The sequence below is a fragment of the Sapajus apella genome, unplaced genomic scaffold, assembly GCF_009761245.1.
Source record: "Sapajus apella isolate SASKATOON/1434 unplaced genomic scaffold, GSC_monkey_1.0 scaffold50, whole genome shotgun sequence".
Taxonomy (NCBI): Eukaryota; Metazoa; Chordata; class Mammalia; order Primates; family Cebidae; genus Sapajus; species Sapajus apella.
In genome coordinates this window covers 3,406,604-3,419,527 of record NW_022436990.1, presented here as the reverse complement: position 1 = coordinate 3,419,527, position 12,924 = coordinate 3,406,604, and the positions used below count along the sequence as shown (strand labels likewise).

Below are 12,924 nucleotides of genomic sequence, written 5' to 3'. Positions count from 1 at the left end.
AACAAAGTGTAGACAAGAAAAAAAGGGATATGTTAATGTGACACATAGTGGAATGTATTTAAGTATATCTGTTGTTAACAAATGGGATGAATCCCCTAAATAGATAATATATAAAATTTACAGGCTGCAGGTGGTCATAGGTTCTCTTTTTCACCTATCAGTGGTGGTGATGGAGGGGAAGGAAGGCATGGGGGTGGTAAGGGAAATAGTATTTCCACCAAGAGAATTTTGAACCTAAAATGTAAGAAAATATTGTACTTTTTACTGATGCCAGTTATGCTTCATACAGATATTGGGTGATTGTCAAGCTATTGTTTGTAAGCCCTGCTGTAGTGTTGATTCTATACACTTTATCATATGACCGGTGAGGGCTGTGTTTGGACATCTTAGTGTGAGTCCAAGAATTCCAGGGAATTCAGAATATTTTACAGTATCGTTCTTTATTTCAAAGTCTAGTTTAGACTTTTAAACATTTCAACATATTGGATTGTAAACAAAACAACATCTTGTTGAAAGGAACAACCCTCTCCATGTAACCTGAATGGATGGAGGCAGTATTGTCTTTAGTCCAACTCTGAAACAAAAATCTGCTTCACTAAACTTTCTTGCAGACAAGCAGACTGCTTTGTTTGAAAATGTGAGATTGGAAAATCTGGTTGGAAGTTTTACCTTAAAATTTTTTCTTCCTGTGGGGAGGGCATGGGCTCACTAGTGACTCTTTGTTCTGGCAGCAGGAGGAAGGACATGGCGCTGGTGTCCCGGCTGGAGGAGCCAAGGGTTACCCGGTGCCTTTTATTTTCACATTAAAACACTGAGAAAAGGATCTGGCTCTCCACCTTTTAATATTGCTCAGCCATTTCTTTTTACTTTTTGCTTCAGTGAGCACAGTATGTGGTTTGCTAGGGAAGCTATTAAAAAGAAAACCCTTCAGTTTTATGGATGGATTTTGGCAAAATCTATAGTCAATGCATGTTTTTTAATTCCTTCACAACTACTCTAATTCTCTAGATCTTGATGAAAGCATGTTCAAAAATTGGCTCATAATTTATAATTTAACAAGTGACAGAATATTTTGACATTAGCAAATGAAGGGAAATGTTTTATATAACAAACCATGAGTGTGGCTTTCCATTTTGGTCATTTGTACTGAGCAGATGGTCACAATCAAAGACTTGGGCTGTTAGAAGCCTAGGCCAATTGTGTTGAAACGTTCAGGGTAACTAATATCATTCAGGCTTTGCCTTGTATTATATTTAGATTAAACTGGTTATCCTCTTTTTATTCAGAATGCCCACCCCTCTCCTATCTTTTTTTTTTTTTTTTTTGCTCTAAGTTACATAAACTTTTTTGCATGTGTATTTATAATTTGTAGTCTATATTCACCCCTGGGTTTTAACTTCTTGCTTTTCATTGCTTGAGTCCTTCTCAGCATTTCACCATCTCCTAAGTCTTAATGAGTAAAGGATGGCAAGAAACTTGACAGAGAAGGTGTTAGTGGGTCAGGGAAAAGTCCAGTGCAGAGTCTATGGTCTCATGGGATGGTAGAGGCCATGTGTCTGGTGACCGCTTGGATTCTCTCTCACACTGAGTCTGATTTAGGGCAGACAGTGTCATCTTTTAGTTGCCTTAGAAAAGCTTGACCCCAAATGTACTCTGAGAAGTCCTTAAAAATAAATTTATATTAATCCAGTAATTCTCTAGATAAAAAACTTAAAATTCTGTAGGAAGTATGTGTAACATACAGAAATAAGTGAAATGGATGACAATGAAACTAACATTGCTTTTTAAATCACTGTATTTGCATAAAATACACATGCATAAATAAGGCACACTGGCTGGCTGAGTATGACTCATGTTTTATACTCATTTTGTTTTCTTGCAATAAGAATACTTAACTGGGTAATAAAGCTCCCTCTTTTCTGGTCCCTGAGAAACCAACCTCCCAGCTGCAGGTCCCATTTTTAGCTGGGACAAATTTCATCTTATTTAACCAATCTTTCCATAAGTGGCTGAGTTGAGGAAGTTATTACTTTCTGTGATCTAAATTGCCTAACAGAATGTCACTTTACCTAAATCCTAGGAGTCCTGTGGGAAAATGCCAATGGGTTACTGTGCTTGTAAACTAAATAAGGTGCTGACTGGCTCCTCTTTATAAGCAGAACTAGCTTTAAGATCTTCACTCACATCACCTTAGTTAAACTTGAAAATGTGCTGTTTGTTATATAGCAAGAAAAGCAACACAATTCTCCTTTTTCTAAATATTGTTAGAAAGGGTCTGTTGTTAGATATAATTCAATTCCTAGTACTGTTGTGGGGAAATATGAATAAATACGTTGCATATTGACCTAGAAATATATTGCAAAACGTGATTTATTTGCAAAGAAGATCTGAAATTCTGTGGTATTCATCAGGTATTGCTCCTTTGTAAACATTAAAGGCCATAAATCTTTTTTTTTTCTTGTCAATTGAATACTTAAGAGGATTCTGTAATAATTATTCTTTTAAAAATAGGATTAATATTTAACTGTGTTCAGCAAAATTAATTGGAAGCTTCTGCAATTCAGGCACAAATAATTGTCCAAGTAAATTGCAAAGGCTCCATGTTGCAAAATTATTTAAGCATATAATAATTATACCTTTCACTTGTGTATGACATTTTAGATTTAACTCACTATTAATAAGTATTTATTAAGGCAATTATAAGTACATTCTGCTTTTATAGTTATAAATAAACCTTCTTATTCCCCACAAGAGAGCTTATTATTATTCCCTTAATGTGGAAGAGTATATGGAGGCAAAGACTGAGCAATAATTGCAGGACTGTTATCTATCTGGGCTGATTATTATGGTTAAGGGATTAATATCTCTGAATAGACTATAATTTTGATATCCATGACTTATCTCTAATAATGTCTAATTCTTTACCAGATCAGCAAAATAGAATCATTTGCAGTTAAAAAAATGCCCTTGTGATGGCTTTAAAACATGACCAGTTGATTCTCTGATACTCCTTCATTAAGAGGTAGGATCTTTGTCCCTTTTCCTTGAAATGGGGCCTTGTGACTGCTTGACTAATAGAACACAATGTAAGTCCCACTGTACCCACTTCTGGCTTGGGCATTAAGAAGCTAGCAGCTTCTATTTCCTATATCTTAGGATTATTGCTCTTGGAACCCAGCTACCATGCGCAAGGAAACCTAAGCAGCCAGTGCAAAAACCCTCATGGTGTACCCAGCACAAAGCTCTAGTAGAACTTCTAGTTGATAGCCATCTCCCACTTGCCAGCCGTATGAGTGAGTCATCCTGAAAGCAGGCCCTCTAGCATTCCCTCAGCTGAGCTGCCCTTGATAACATTGTGTGGAGCACAGATTAATGATTCCTGTTGATCCCTGCTCAAATTTTAGATTTGTAAGCAAAATATATGATTACTTGTTCTTAAGCCACTAAGTTTTGAGGTGTTTTATTTTATTTTATTTATTTTTTGAGCTAAAATCTTACTCTGTTGCCTCAGCTGGAGTGCAGTGGCACAATCGCGGCTCACTTGCAACCTCCACCTCCTGGATTTAAGCAGTTCTCCTGCCTCAGCCTCCTGAGTGGCTGGGATTACAGGTGCGCACCACCATGCCCAGCTAATTTTTTGTATTTTGGTAGAGCCAGTGTTTCACCATGTTGGTCAGGCTGGTCCCGAACTCCTGACCTCAAATGATCTGCCTGCCTTGGCCTCTCAAAGTGCTGGGATTACAGGTATGAGCCATTGCACCCGGCCTGAGGTGATTTTTAATGCAACAATAGATAACTGGAACATGCTCTAAGGAAATGGCAATGTTCCCAGCTCTCGTCTCTTCAGTGTAGCCAAAGCTAGGTGCTATTCTACAGTTTAACTCTTGATGCTAATGGCTTGCAAAGAAAGAAAGTGAGCACGACACGTTTCCAGGGGAGGCTCTGAATCCTTACTCAATATTGGTGTGACTGTGCTTGTTTTAGGATGATGCATCATAGCCTAATCTAATTTACTATCTACTGAGTGCCAACCACAGTTGTTGCTTTAATAGGGCCAACTTTGCCGTTTCTAGTTCTGCTAAGCTCCTAACCCACCATGTGGTCTTGACAGCTTATGCTGAGCTAATGAATCCCATTTCTTTGTCTGTAAAATGAGAGGGCTTGGATAAATGTTCTCTCTGGTCCTTTCAGCTCAAACACAATATTACTTATACTATATATACTCTAAATAGGTATACTTTAAAACTTTAGCTGCTCCACTTGAAAATCTAAATTTTTATTGTTCCCCCAAAAGACTCCTTGCTTCAATATCTAATATTTTTCCTTTTGTAGAGAGTATTTCATTCCTAAGAAGGGTTAAAAGAAGGTTCACTTGGTCTGAACCTGATGCTTTCCAAATGACAATTCTCTAACCTAAATTTGAAAACACAAACAAAAAGGACCAAGAAGCTGAGGTGACGAAGCTCTGTTGGGCAAGTCAAAATGAGGCCAATAATATTTACTTCACAGGGTTATTAAAAGAGATAACATATGTAAAGCTCATAGTTCAGAGCCTGATGCTTAACAGACGCTCAACAAGGGATGTTCTTATTCTTTTTTTCTTGAGAGGCAAGACAGACTAATGTTTGAAATGTAAAATTTTGTTCATGGAATTGCATAAGATATCCTTTTATTTCTATAGCTGTTTCTGTAGTCTTAAATCCCCTACATTCAAAGATTGCTGTTTAATATATTGTACCTCTTTTGCCATCTATTTGATAAATACTGGCTGCCTGGTTTCTGAGTTTGCGAAATTGGACTTAAAAAAAAAGTAATTGTTTTCTCCAAGAATATAAGCCAGCATTGTAAAAGATAACTTACTCTAAGATAATTCTGAAAGAGATGTGGCATGAAATTTTATAAAATTTATAAAATAAATATAGAATATTTTTACTGGATGAACTTTTTATTAAGAATATATTGTTTCTTGAAACACTAAGTTTTGGGGTAAGTTTTAAAAACAAATTTGGTAGTGGCTTAGTTGGGTGTTTCTCACTTGGATGTCTCATGAGATTGTAGACAAGATGTTGGCCAGAGCTACAGTCACTTGATAGCTTGTCATGGGGTCGGGAGATTTGCTTCAATTGGTTCATTTGTGTTCAGGCAAATTGTTGCTGGCCATTGTCAGGAGGCACCAGTTTCTGGCTATGTGGATCTCTTCATAGGAAGGCTTCAAGGTTTTTATGACACAGCAATTGACTTATTCTAGGATTAGTGATTTCAGAGAAGGGAAGAAGGAAGCCACAATGTCTTTTATGATCTAGGCTTGTAAGTCAACCTCTGCCACAACTGAAATATCTTACTAGTTACACAGATCAACCTTATTCATTTTGAGAGGGGACCACACACCAGCTTGTACTGGGAGGTGAGAATCATTGTGGACAATCTTGGATGACAGTTACTCCCGTGTCAGGGTTCTTCTGGCTTAGTGTCATTTCTCTTATCGTTCTGTGCATTCTTTGTGAACAAGCCCATTCACATCTGTAGATTCACATACCACCTTTATGCCTAATTATTTCCAAATATATAAGTAAGCCCAGATTTCTCTTCTGTTCTTCAGATCCTGATGCATAATACTTATATTATCCATTCCTCCAGCTGGTTTTTACTGAGTAGTCACTGAAAACCCGGGCTTAAACTAGTCTAGACAAACAGGACCGGCCTTTGGTCCTCATGGAACTTACAGTTTAGTGAAGCAGGAAGAAAATAAAAATGTAAATAAAGAAAATATTTACAGCCAATGGTAACTTTAGTCAAAGAAATATACTGATGTAGTAATGTTGGGTCGTGTGATAGAAGAGGAAAGATTTGGCTACTTTAGATGAAGCAAACAAAGAAGATCTTTTCGAAGAATGATATTTGAGATCTGAGAGGTAAGATTTGAAAGAGTGAAAGGAACTGAGAACAGCAAATACAAAGGTTCTGAGGCAAGGAAGAGAAATGTGAGATCTAGAAACTGTCAAAATCACTGTGGTTGGAGCACTATGAGTGAGAGAGAGAATGGCAAGAGATAAGATTGATGAGACAGGGAATAACTAGACCACTTACTTAGGTCTTAACCTAGGCAAGGGGGTTTGAGTACAATGAGAAGAAATAGGAATTTTAAGCAGATCCAGTTCTATGGGATATATGATGGAATGAGTCCATAGGTAAATCCATTTTTCTCATGTCTCCCACTCCAAATTGCTGGTTCTCCAATTCTTCCTGCCTTTCTGAATAGCAGTATCATCCACAAATTGTTAAAAGTGCAGGCTTTGTAGTTAGCCAGGTTTATTTGACTCCTGGCTCTACTGCTGACTAGCAAAGAAGATCTTGGAAGTGTTAGTCCCTCTGTCTGATCTCCAGATTTCTCACTTTTAAAGTAGAAATTGTGGTGAGGATTAAATTGTTTAGCACCTGGTACATGGTAGTTGTGATCATTATTTTATTTAAACAATGAAACTGGATCCTCTGAGGTATTTCTAACTCTTGTTTCTTATTTCTGAAATGAGCTTTGCAAATCTTTTCCTGGCCAGCAGTTTAGAATAAAGATTCTACTGCAGCGTGGGGTCCTTGTTATACGGCAGAACACTTTACCAGCTGGGTTGCACACTGAGGGCTTAATACATGAGGAACGCTTTTGGGATTAACTTTACTCTCCTTTCTTCCTAAATTGGCTTGAGACTTTTCTGTTTCTAGTCTTTGAATTAGCTAGATTACTTATGACTAGACTTTAAGTGCAAACCCTTACTCTAAGTCAAAACATTCACTAATCATCAGATACCAGGTCTAGGCATCTAAGTACAGTATTGTTTTTTCATTGTATATCCTTCAGAATGATAGTTCCCAAAAGTTTCTGTAAAAACCTGATTTAATGGGGCTACTACATATTGTCTCCCTCTCTAGGAGACTAACAGTTGTGGTGAACAACTAAGGCTGCGCGGTGGTGTTTAGGGAACCTGTTCCATGGTGTTTAGTCAGTGTTTCTGAACAGATTTTACCATAGAACTCTTTTTGTCCTCCTCCCCCATATGTATTAAATGGTCCCTCCAGTTTAGGAAACCCCCTTTCAGGCTGATTTCTCACTCTCCTGACTCTCAAATTCCTTGCTCCTTTATTCCTGGTGCCCTCAGCCATGGTCCAGTAGCATCCATGTCCCTATCCCAGCTTTTTCTTAATCCTACCTGTTTATCATATTCCAGTATATTCTGCTTACTAGCTTTTCCCTGCCACCCTCAGTTATGTCTCATCTTTGTTTATGTCTCTTCTGGCCTCCAGGTTTATTGGTAACATTAAATGTTTTCATTTTTATGGTCATCCTCTAATATCCCTATTTTCTGGGTTATATTAATGTCTCAAAAGTTCTCTTTCTTTGTGACCTAGGAGAAATGTTGTCTGCAGAAAACTAGAGATGCTTAGCATTAAATTTAGTTTTAGCTCCTTCTTCTTGTCCCAGTCAGGCACCCTTTCTACATTAGCCTTAACTCAACATTTGAGTGCCAGGGAGTTAATCAGCTTGGAGGGCAGCCCCCTTCATTTTTTATGGCTCCAATTTTTAGGAAATTCTTTTTTTGTTTTTAAGAGACAGGGTCTTGTTGTTTTGCCCAGGCTGGTCTTGAGTTCCTGAGCTCAAGGGATTCTCCTGTCTCAGCCTCCCAAAATACTGGGATTACAGATGTGAGCCATAGTGTGCAGCCTTGGAAATTCTTTCTTGTATTGAAACCAAACATGCCTCTCTATCATTGGTGAACTTACTTTAGTCCTTTTGCATTAAGTTTTTGTCATGTCTTTTCTATACCGTCTCTTTTTCGGAACAACTCTATATATGCTATTGTTTTCTGACATTTCAATATTCTTTTTGAATTTAATTAATTTTTTATTATACTTTAAGTTCTGGGGTACCTGTGCAGATTGTGCAGGATTGTTACCTAGGAGGTATACACATGCCATGGTGGTTTGCTGCATCCATCCCCTCATCATCTACACTATTGTTTTTTACCCATTTTAAACTAGTATATACGATGAGAAAGCTCTTTTATTAGTTAATAGATGTTAGCAAAACTCCATCCTCACTTAAATCCTCTTTAAATCCTCTCTGCCAAAAGAGCATTCAATTTGGTTTGGATTGCAACTGGTGATACCACCATCTATATGGCTAGGAGAAATACTTGACTATCCTTGCAAGGCAGCAAGTTGAAGGTGTAAAAAACAGATTTTACCATAGACCTCTTTTTATCTGCCCCCACCCTCCATAAAATATGTATTAAACTGTCCCTCCACTTTGAAAAACTTCATTTCAGGCTGAGGGAAAGATGGCAGAGGCTGGATCAGGAAATAGAAGTTAGCCACTCAGTGTAACTCTGGGAAAATTTTGAATTGGTTGAAACTTGTTTTGACACTCTTACTTGCTCTTTCTGGACTTCTTTTCCCAGTGAATGGATTCCTGTCCTGTTTTTTTTTCCACTTAATATACCCAGAATATCTTGCTTTTTTCCTCAATTAAAATTTGCTTTCAGAAAAAGATTTGGTTTTTAACTACTTGTATCTTTGTTGAGAATGTAACATACTGTAATTCTCAAGTATATATACACTTTAAGCACAGTATTGGTTAGTTACTCAGAGTCACTAACTATGGGTTGAAAGTCATTGTTCTCTTGTGTGGAAGGAATTTTAAGCTTCAACAACCAGGCGAGAGTGATTTTGGAGGGCTGGAAAAGGGATTTATATTGGTTTTCCTAAAAATATACAAATATTCCTGCTGCCTATTTTCTTTCATTTAAGTCTTGCCTGCAAATTTCCCTAAATATTCTGTTCCCTTAAATAAATTCTGTAATGCATCCTAAGTATTCTCCCATGCAGTGTTACTCAAACTTATCAATATACTTTTGGTATCAAAGGAGAGTGAATGCATAAAGCCCTGGGATCTGATGGTGTGGCTTTACAGAACAGTGCTCAGAATGAATCTGATGCCTTTGTGAAATTGTTTCCTCTTCTTGCAAACTAAAAATCAATTTAATCCAAAAGATAGATGCAAATGGAAAATTATTGTGAAAGTCATATCCATACAGGGCAGTAATGAAGTCATAGCATTAATCTAGAGAGTAACTAATCCTTTTTTGATGAATGACATGTAAATAAGTGCATTCCAAACAGATGTTTTTATGTACCACATGTCCAGCTTTTATTGTTTTGAGGTCACTTCAATACTGGAACATTTTATAAATGAAGCTCTCCTATACAATGTAGACTGTCACACAGAGAGAGACAGTAACTCTAAATTCATCACCAAATTTAGCCCAAGAGAATATCCTTCTTAACTAGGGATTCTGTGAATACACAACTTAATATTTCATTTTGATATACAGTCAAGGATCCTGAAGAAAAATGAATATAATTTATACAAAGTCACCTTCATGCAAATGGCAATTTTGGATGAAAGTGGGAACGCCTATTTCCTAGTCATAGTTTCTTCATTTTTCCTGGTAGTCCTTGGAGTTCTGACATAGGATACTAATGGTAAAAATTAATATTGGATGATAATAAATACATTCTTGTGATTTGTCATTTCCCTTTTCAATTGCTTTGTGAGATCTTTATGATTGTGACCACTACAAAACTATCCCTAAAGTTATTTCAGTCTATATTATCTCTGCATGTAGGTTGGTACAGTACTATATAATTTTACTGCACCTTTTCAACTGATGACAATTATTATTTAAGACTTTATTAAAGTTTATCTCAATATAATTAAGATACTATTGTTGAAAACGTGATCACTTTCAAACATTTTAATACTTACATATTGAGTCTATGTTGTACAGCATACAGTACCTAAAGACAAAATGCTTAAAATGAAAGTTTTAAAGAAATACAGTTTAAAATTCACATGATTAAAATGTGTAACTCCACTGTCCAAAAGAAAACTGCATATATTTGCAGACTAAAACATGTGTTATTGTTTCCACTGTTTGATGATAATTATTAGCCAATGGTTTAATGAATCAACAATTAATTAGTGAACACCTATAATCTGCAAACCTGGGAATCCAGGCTTGGAGAGGTAGTAGAGGTTGTAATCAACAGTTAGGAAGCACTGATTATGTTTTATATGTCCTGGCTATTTGTTTAAATGATTTGTTTATCTTGATAAGTGACATATTCTTCCCTGTTGACTTTGGGCTTGGCCATAAAACTTGCTTCAATGATTGGAAAATGGGCAGGAATGAAAGTGTGCCAGTGAGCTGAGGCATTAAGAGACTTTGTATCCATTTGCTCTCTTACTCCAATTCCTCAGCTCAGCACTGGCTATTACTTCAGCCTGGTTTTAGAATAATAAAACACATGGAGCCCCAGCTGAGTGCTGGAGTGCAAGAATTATTTGTTCTTGGAAAGTTTTGAGATATTGTGGTTGTTTGATGCAATCAGTATAAGCTTAGAAAAGTTTTATATGTGTACATTTAAGTTTTATATCCATTATATGAGTAAGATATAGTATTCTCATTTCGCAGATAAGGAAATTAAGGAGTCAAAGGGGTTCAGCATTTTTTCCGTAGTCACATTACTGGGAAGTGGCAGATCTAACCAGAATATTAAAATATTTACACTGCACCCTGCTTGGCTAGGATAAGTATGGAACAATGGTGAGACCCCTGCCTGAAAGTCAGAAAACCCATGTTCTAGTCTTAGAGAGATCATTGAGTCTTTTACTCTAGGAAAGGCGTATAGATTGAAGTCTCTGTTGGGGTCATAATTTCCTCTCAAGCCTCCTGTTGTTTCTGATTAGTAGACTGTGCATACAATTGACATTTACTGAGGATTACTTTAAGTAAGATTGTCCATAGTAAATATTAGCTGTGGGACTCTAATTTCTTTCAGAGGTGGTGCTATTACTTTTCAATATAATGGGAATGAAAAGAAAGCATTAACTTTCAATTCTCAAAAGATTTATATAATTTGTGAGTCATATACTGTAAGTAATCAGATGTTCAGAAACACTTAAAGAAGCTCCAGGGATAACGCCAGCTTCTACTCTGGAGTCGGAGTTAATGCACTTCCCATGCAGAATGAGCTGAGCAGTCAGAGTGCTTATCTGAGTAATTGAGGCAAAACTTGTGGGTTTTAAAAATATGCCTGAATTTCGTAGATAATTATACCAACTCTTATTTCACTGGAGACTTACAGAATGACCCTATAGTCATAGATTAACTATGACTAACTTAAACTTTCAGAAGAATGAATCCATGCATATAAATGAGGATGTGGTATAAATTAAGTTTCCTTTGGGTCATGATTCACCTTTTCTATCTTCTCTTTTCCACAAGTATTATTTTTCTTTTATGAATCATCATACACTCACAGCAAGGAAGGCATTACAAAATCACTAGTGTCATCAAATCTTATTCTTGATACCCTACAATCAGGCTGTTTTGTGAGCTTCAGTTTGACTTATGATTCCCCCCACCACCAAAAGAAGTATCAGGTTTTCTCCTATAATCTCTCTATTCTACATGAGAATAGGAAGGCCGCTCTAGGTTATCAACACACTGTTGGTGCCTAAGAATTGCCTCTGAAACAACTGTGGTGGGAATTTTAAGTAGATTATCTCCTTTGAACTTCACAGCATGTTTAGATGCTATGGCTTGGCCAAATACATAATTTCCCTCTGTGCGCAGGGTACCAGGATTCACATCTACGTTGCCTGACTTTGAAGCCCATGCTTTTCCTACAGCTCCATGCTTCTAAGAGGTATTCTGAAGCAAAGTGCAAGGCTTTCTAGTTAAGTCAAGTCCGTGGTTGAGAGGGATTGTACAATGAGCTGTGTGAGGACCTGAGAGCTGAGAAATGGAGATTATTAGGGAAGAACCAAGGGAAGGATGAGAAGTGTTCAGGAGAAGAAGTGTGATGGGGGGAGATGAGAAAGCCATGATTTTTTTCTGCGCTGTAATTTTACCAAGAAAAACTCCTGACTATAAGATTATTTTTTGACAGCAAATTTAAACTTTGTATGTTTATTCACATGGTGATCATTCTTGTTTATGATTATGAAGTTTATTTTTAAGAGGATACTCATAAAACTTGATATCATGAGGTAGTCTTTAATGTTCCACAAATTTCTTTTTTGGAGCCTCCCCTCCCCTTATACTTGTGACCTCTAATCCTACCTTCCAAAAGACTTTATCATTCTTATTGAACATCTACCATGAAGATAGCACCCTTGACCTTGATCCCACCACTTTCTCTCTACATGACTCTCTTCTCCCCAGATAGGTCTCTGTAGTCCTGGCCTTTCCATTTTCTGACTTCTCTGCAAAATTTGCCAGTTACATGTTCCATTTCTTTATGGCCCTAAAGAGATCCATACAAATACTCTGTGTCAATGGTTAAGTATTTTTTCTCTGTGGATAACATATTTGTACTTGGCAAGGGGACTTCTGAATAAAATGTTTTTAGGTTTCATGAAAATAACTTATGACCTATTAGATTCATAGTATTTTAAAGCTGAAAGCAAATTAAGAAGAAATTCTGGTATAATTTCATTATTTTTCCAAATAGAAAAATGAGGCCAAGAGGCATTCCTGGAATTTCTTAAATCACACTTTCAAGATAGTGAAATTATTCCTTCAATTATGCTTCAGAAATGGGCAAAAAAGAAAGAAAGAAAGAAAAAAAAGTACAGAAATAAATGATTTGATTGAAGCTACACAGAAGATCAAAAGCCCAACTGGAATGGGTTGCCTTTTACCTACCTGCCTTCTAATTTTGAAAGTAGTGTTTATAATATCCACAAGATCATTTTTCATGAAGAAAACACATTAAGCTACAGACCTCCTTAATTTTGCTTCTAAAACTTGTCTGTCTTTTCAAATTCTGTTAAATTGAAATTTTTATGGATGTCTGAACCCTGAA

The 12,924-nt window shown here is 36.7% G+C and overlaps 1 long non-coding RNA gene across 1 annotated transcript in view; it reads left to right on the top strand.

Annotated features, from left to right (window-relative positions):
• The window catches only part of LOC116526225, a 218,256-nt gene extending 206,290 nt beyond the window's left edge, over window positions 1–11,966 (top strand). The window contains exon 3 of the long non-coding RNA XR_004258034.1: window positions 10,527–11,966. This is a non-coding gene — a long non-coding RNA (uncharacterized LOC116526225). The remainder of the gene's footprint in view (window positions 1–10,526) is intronic.
• Window positions 11,967–12,924: the final 958 nt, after the last annotated feature.